The 7458-nt window shown below is 34.5% G+C and overlaps 1 protein-coding gene across 1 annotated transcript in view; it reads left to right on the forward strand.

Annotated features, from left to right (window-relative positions):
• Positions 1 to 3382: 3382 nt before the first annotated feature.
• Positions 3383 to 7458, forward strand: part of LOC105460834 — a 7193-nt gene continuing 3117 nt past the window's right edge. The window contains exon 1 of the mRNA XM_011707329.1: positions 3383 to 3673. The gene's annotated coding sequence lies outside the window, so the exon portion shown is untranslated. The remainder of the gene's footprint in view (positions 3674 to 7458) is intronic.

The raw sequence follows: 7458 nt of genomic DNA on the forward strand, positions 1-7458 counted from the left end.
TGTGTGTGTGTGTGCGTGTGCGTGTGCATGTGCGTGTGCGTGTGTGTGTGTGTGTGTGTGTACTATTTATAAAAGTTATTTATAAAAGAATTTTCATGGTCAATCAGATAAATCATAATTACCACTGAAGCCTTTGTCACACTACGCATTGAAGATTGAAGATTACGAATTAAAGATTAGAATTTTTTTGATTAGAATCAAATAATTTTAACTTTATTTCGTTTCAGTCTGATTATAAATTATGATTTCTAATTCGCAATTCGATCTCAAGCTCCAATGCGCAACGTGACAGAGATTCAAAAATGTGATGAGTGAATAATTTTTATCTTATTATTAGATCAGTAACGTGTGTCGCACATAAATTTTATTAATAAATACCAGAGTTATTTTTTAAGAACTTTTTAAAATTTCAAAAGATATATATATAAAGATTTTAAAAACTTCAACAATTATTTATTCATTTTTTTTCCTGAAATATTCTTTTTATAAAAATGGTTTTATCAATTTATATTGAAACGGCATTTATATATATGGGTAAAATTTAATATATGCTACCCTTTGATAGACTATGTTATCTATAAAAATAATATATTATCACAGATTTTTATAAATAGAAATCTGTATATTATCTATAAAATATTTCATTTCTGATTAAAAGAAAAAGCTTGTTTTATAAAATCCGAATATTTAATATATCACATAGATTTATATATTTTTTACACTGAAATATTTTTATTTTTATGGCAATTGTATGATACATTTATGATTAGACTTGTAAGTATGCCCCCTACTTTTTTTTAATATTTATAAAATCGTACAACGAATGTTCCCTTTTTTTATCCTTTGTGGGTGTTTCGCTGACCTGAAACCACGATGTGACGTTCGTCAAAGGGTAACTCAAACTATTTTTACCCTCCGACATCTCCAATGAAAGATTATTCCCGCGGAACAGATAAGCGCGCTGCACTTCGCTGTCATATGCATTAGCAACAGTTTGTATAACGAATAAAGCAGACTGTGTAAGCTATCTGAGTCGTAATCAGGTTCTGCTAACGCGACCATATGATTCTCGTGCCGTGTGATAACATTCCTAATAACCAAACTGAGTCGTACTCTTAATCGGTGCTCTTTATCATCATTTTATTTTTAATATACATGTAATTTAAAAAGGTTCAATTTTTAGGAAAATTTATCTCTCTCTTTCCAAGAGCTATTAAAACTATTAAAACTATTTTAAAAAATAATTTTCAGATTAATTTAAGATTAAGAGATTATGAAGAGAAAGTGTAGCGAATCGACAATGTAGTACTTTTCAACACATACATATAACATTTTTATTTATCAAGGAATAAATTGATAAATAGTGGTTTTTATTGGAAAAATATTTCTGCTAATAAAATCAACATGCAAAGTTATAACACAAAAATAATGAAATAATAACCAATAATGTCCTAAGTAATCAATCTGTGCGCACCTGCATGGTGGCTTCTGTAAATTATCTAACAATAAGATAAAAAATTTTTTAACGTTATATTTGTCAGTTTACGAAAGGAATTTTTAAAAATTTAATTTTTTATACCCTTAAAACATTCACGGGTTTTCTCTTAAAAAATGCTAAGAGATTTACGAATTTCTCCGTGTCTTAATTGAATTGCTAGCGTTTCATAAACAATGCTGTTCTTTCATTAGGGCGAAAAGCAACTTGATACTGCAACTTTTAATATATATATATATTTTTAAATAGACACATAAACATGAATAAACATAATAAACATTACGTTTTCTAAAAAAATTGTTATAACTTAAGGAAAAATTAGGAAAAAATAAAAAAAACTTCTCCATGTGAAACAGTATACACAATATTAAAAATGTTACTTAAAAACTTCAAATTAATCGGATAAATTGTGCTTTGAACAATAATATGATCACCAATTAATATCACCATTTTTAAAAATGTTTTGAAAAAAGCGCGCTTCAAATCTTGAAATATAAATTTTATAATAATTTTTTAAATAATTATACAACTTTATATCAGCTTCATTTTTATGACTTTAAACTAATAAAAATAAACATTTTAAAACAATTTTTTAAAAAGTCTTATTTCTTAACTATTAAAATGTTTTTGCATTAAAAGACTAAATTTTAAAACTGATGACTTACTTAAGATTATTTTCGAGAAATTCACAGGAATTGATATAAAATTGATTTATTTGGACTTAAAGTCTTGTATAACACAGCGAATTACTTAAAAATATCGGTTATGTGAGAATTTTCCTACGTTACTACATTTATATTCGATGTTAAGAATAAAATACACATCTATTATACCATTGGCTTTAGATGTTGTTATTTAAAGATTTTCCGAGCACATTTTATATGCTTAATGTAACCACGAAGTTTGATATCATAATCATGTGCGGCTATTCATATGTTGGAAAAAGTCCAAGAACAAACGTAGGGTATCGATCAGAGCGTGGACACCTTTATGTTTGCACTGCGTGACTACGCTCAACTTCAAGTCGCGTGCACGCTCTCTATCAAGATAATGAGAGGCAAAAATCGAATGATCTTTGGGCAAGTGCTCGAAATATTGGTCAACATGTTTTGTTGACGTGTAAAACAGCTGATTATCTGAATGACTTAATTGTGTTGTGCGACTACACCCTGCGCAGTCCGAGTCATGCAAGACAGATAATCTATGTAAATGACTATGTAAATAAAAGATAATCTTTCGCAAGGCAAATAAAGCCATGAGAAAAGAGTTTTACGATTTCTCCATTAATCACATGATTTTGAGTGATTATTTTGCAAATATTGCAAAGCTATAAGTTTTTTGATGATCGTGGAATTGTATAAACTATAGAAGAATAAATATGAAACTATAAATTCACAAGGATATTCTCGTTGTCTCATTTTCTAAAGTATCCTTGTAAACTTTCAAGATCTGACCTAGTTCAGGATGTCCGATTGCCCTAAATAAGCAAGGGACGGACGTAGTTCTTGCATAGCCTGCATAGGGTACAGAAATCTTTTTCTGAGGCAAATAAATCAAATTGGTACAAAATAGAAGCTAACGTAAACGATGATGCTGGACGGTTTGAAGTTTTACGTCTTCGCTGAGATGAGCTAATGGCCGTTCGCGGAGAATTAGGATAAATTTCGAACAAAAGCGAGAGAAAGAAATAATGTGCGCGGGGTCGGGGCGTGCGTTTTGGCGTGCGACAGTCGTGGCTCTGTCGTTAGTCTTTTTCGTACGTCGAGGAACCACCGACCGATGGGGGCGATGGGTCGATGCAGCGCCGGCGCTGCGGAGTGCGCAACCACGAAGACGGGCACCCCACCACTTTTGCCTCTGTGTGCCGACTGCCGTCCCAACGATCGTATGAACGTGGAAGTGCGCGATGGGGAGGAAGACACCTCTCTCTCTCTCTCTCTCTCGTTTTCCCTCCCCTCCCTCTTTCTCCCTCCTCTGTTGCCTATCCACGTCCTTTCCTTATCCCTCGGTTTCGATGCACCTCGTTGCCGTGATCCGCAGAACGCTACGCGCCGCGCACGGGACCACTGTGGTTCACCAGTCGCGCGTTCACCAGCCAGAGAGCCAACCTATAGTCGAAGTGCTCGAACGTTCTCGCTCGACAGACGGGCTATAACGATCCAAACACGAGTCCATCAGGTGAGTGATTCGAGCGCAATTTAAGGGTGAATACGAATTGTTCTCTGACTATAAATCGGTATTCCTGATAACTTGGATAAAAACCATCTAATCCTGAAATCCAATGAATTTATATCTGTGAGAGGCAATTGTGAGAGATAAAATTAATCGTGTTGCGAAGGATCGTTCCTTCTACTTTGTATAAAACTGAAGACATGTCTTTCATCAGCATGCCTCTTTAATCACGAGTTATCGTAACGTTATCGAAAATGAATATCCCCTATCGTCAAGCCAGGTCACACTTGCCTCAACATTCGCGGTCTATGGTTAACGGATCGATTAAACATGTAAATTTGACATTTAGCTACTGTCATATTTATTCTTTCGCTGAAGCCATCGTAGTAAAGTATATAATATATCGATAATTAGCATCAACAATTATAATGCATTTTCGCTAAAACTGAAATAATTTTATGATCATTAGTTTTTATTTTGATCATTTTCCTTTTTCAACAATGTTGATTATATTTGTGAACAATATAACAATGCGCCTCTGATTGTAAGGTATATATCTCTAACTGGAGTTCTGCTTCTCCGAATATCTAGAAAAAGTTTTCACTTCCTGCGCGTTTCGAACTTTCGAGTTGCCCGAATCGCTTACGATTGTCGTGGCGAATTTATCGGCTGTCGCATTAAATTAATCAATAATTCACGCGGATAGACTAGTTTGCTGTCAGTGAATTAACGTGACGGCGCGACATCGTAATCACGCGCCAACCAGGGTGGACGATTCGAAGCCCGATTGGACTCTTCGAGGAGCGATACTCGTACTTCAAGAAACCTTTCTCTCTTCCTTGCGGAAATTTTATCCGAATAAATTCCGTTTTCAGAATTGCATCGGTCCTCGAGATGATTACATTAAGTATCACATTTAATAATTGTTAAATTACTATAAGATGTCGGGATAATTCAAGGAGCGAAGGAAAATCTCTTTCACTATTTTTCCTATTCTTCCACTTCTTTTTTCGCCCCCCTTCTTTCCAAAATGCAATTAAGAGACATTGTAATTAAATGATGTATGTCTAATTTTAGAAACCTCGCGCAGGCTCGTGTTAACGCGTGACACTTTGATCCTATTGTGGATATACAAATATTTATTATTTTTGTTTCTATAAAATACGGTAACTGACAGCAAGGTCTATCTAGTGATCTTGTATCCTGTACATATGCGTGTCCGACGATATTCTCGCGCGTAGATATATATTCATACGCAGCTATACTATATATGTCGTTTACCGATTTATATTCTGCTTTTGCCAATGGTCTGTATAAGTAACCTTCGTTATTGGCATGTACATACTTAAGTAGAGCTTGTTCAGTGAAGTAACGCGTGAATATCTAAGGTCTCGAGCAATGACCAAGATTTAGGGCACAGAATTCATCGACACGCGTGTACACGCACACGAACACGAGGCTCACATGGTGATTCACGGGCTAGCATCGTAAGAATAATTTGTACCTAATGTTACCACTTGGACTAAATTTCATGTAAAATGACAATCATCTTGATGACTTGAAAATATGAAGACAAAGCTTGTGTTACTTGTTAAATGGGAATTTTTCTACTAGATGTAGATAATAATGTCAAATGGATCATCATTCTAAAATGTGGGAAGATCAGGAAATTGCTCCCGTTCTACGAATCTTAATTGTTTGTATTTATTCTAAAAAACACAAGAGATATAGACGTACATCGAAAGCACCTTATTTCTGAAGATTCAATTTGAACTGTTTAACTGCAATTGCAGCTGCGGCTTGAAGTCATAAAGTTGGTACAGAGTTAAGTTAAAACAAACGCGTCTAGTTTTCTGTTGCTGCTATTAGTAATGTGTGACATCACGATCACGTCACGCAGATGACTGCCGGTTATATACAGAGGGAGAAGATAAACAGATAAAGTCATCTTCACAGAAAATGCACGGCTCACTCATAAATTATGAGTTGCTTTCATAAACATCAAGTTAACTGATGTTAACGTGATGTTTTCATAAACATCAAGTTAACTGATTGTGAAATTTAATTGACTTTTCGACTATTCTCCATAAGCAAGTGTAAAAAGGAGTAGAAAATCGGTTGAGCCTCGGATAAGCTGTGATTGATTTTTGTTGGGTTGGACTAAGCTACAGCATTACGTGGCAATTTTGCTTTGTAAGAAATCGGTGAGAGAGAAAAAAGCGGTCCCCCTCCGTCTATTGCCACGGGCTCGAGAGTGACACGGCCGTGTATATATGATGTCAGTCCGCATCATCGCATCGGGGCGAAAAGTAGGTCTAGGGAATCAGCTGGCCGAAAGAGGCGCGTGCGCCATTCGAGACGCCCACCTAGCGATCGTGCTTCTGGAAACAGCGATTTCGTAAGAGTATAATAAACAGCGAGAACACACACACATGCACGCAGTAACCCGTTGACTTCCCGCGTTTGTTCCCACATAAACGATTTAACCGATTTGATGGAATTACCGCGAAACAGTTTCATGAGAACGCGAGTAAAGTTGGACGAGTTATAACATGCATTCAATAGGAATGTGGCTGTTATGAGATTATTGTTAATTATATGTATACGTTTTTCGAATATACAATGCAGATCCTGCACACCTGCATTTCTGTTTTACAAAATCAGGAATTAATCGCTTAATTATTTTTGCGTAACTGCGCGCAAAGACGGCTGTGACCGCATGAACATAATTTAGCCTTAGGATAAACTTAGTCAAGGTTGATGCGACATTTACTTAAAAAGGTCTGCGGATCTCGCTAGTCAAGATTCATCGCGGAATAATTGCAGTTGCGGATATTTATATCGGTCGGCTCTTAGAAAAATTTAATACTGTAAACATTGATTAAAATTGATTAGTAATTAATTACTTATTTTAAGTATTATAAGTACTAAGAACAGTGCCTTTAATACTAAAAATAAATAATTAATCACTAATCAATTTTTAATATTTACTGCAGCATTAAATTTTTCTCTTTCTAAAGAGGAATAACCACTCGCACTAACGTCACATCATTATGTAGACGGACACATTACATTTCTACTGTTTTACGTGAATTATCAACGAAAAAGAATGAAAGACAAAGTTTTTAAGACAAAAGACACAATTCTATTCATTTAAAGTATGAGGTGATAAAAAAAATTTTTACCATTCTATAAAGAAAATAGCCGAATTTGCACTAATCGTTTCCGAAAATCTTTTCATTTCTAAAAATAGCAATGATACATCCGTTGCAACCATAAAAATTAACTAAAATGTAGGAAATTAACTAAAGACGCTCGTTTCGTTAACTATTCGCCACAGCGGAGTCGGTCGTCATCATGCTGTATACCAAACGAGCAAGTACACAGAGTCTATTGCTTTGTCGTATTATGTAATTTATTGGTTCTTTTATTTAAGGTAGTACACTCGCAAATTCAAAATATTGAGAATTTCTTGAAATTGAAACTATATGTTGTACTAGAAGTCGTTGACACGCTTGTGCAATTAGAATGAGATTGACCATCTCAATACTGAGATATAAGCAATTAAAAATTGCATTTTTATACGTGTCGCCTATACAAAGTTGATAAAACTGTCGCGTTTACTTTTGTAGGGCCTAAACTAGCATTGAGATTTTAAAAAATGAGATTAATAAAAAACGAGTATGTGATAAAGGGATATGAAATGAATATTATGAAAAAAATTCATAATTTTTTACCATTTAGTTTGGAAAATAGAGTCTTTTAAAAAATATAATTTTCGATTTTATTGA

This window comes from Wasmannia auropunctata, unplaced genomic scaffold (assembly GCF_000956235.1).
Source record: "Wasmannia auropunctata unplaced genomic scaffold, wasmannia.A_1.0 LD336101.1, whole genome shotgun sequence".
Classification (NCBI taxonomy): domain Eukaryota; kingdom Metazoa; phylum Arthropoda; class Insecta; order Hymenoptera; family Formicidae; genus Wasmannia; species Wasmannia auropunctata.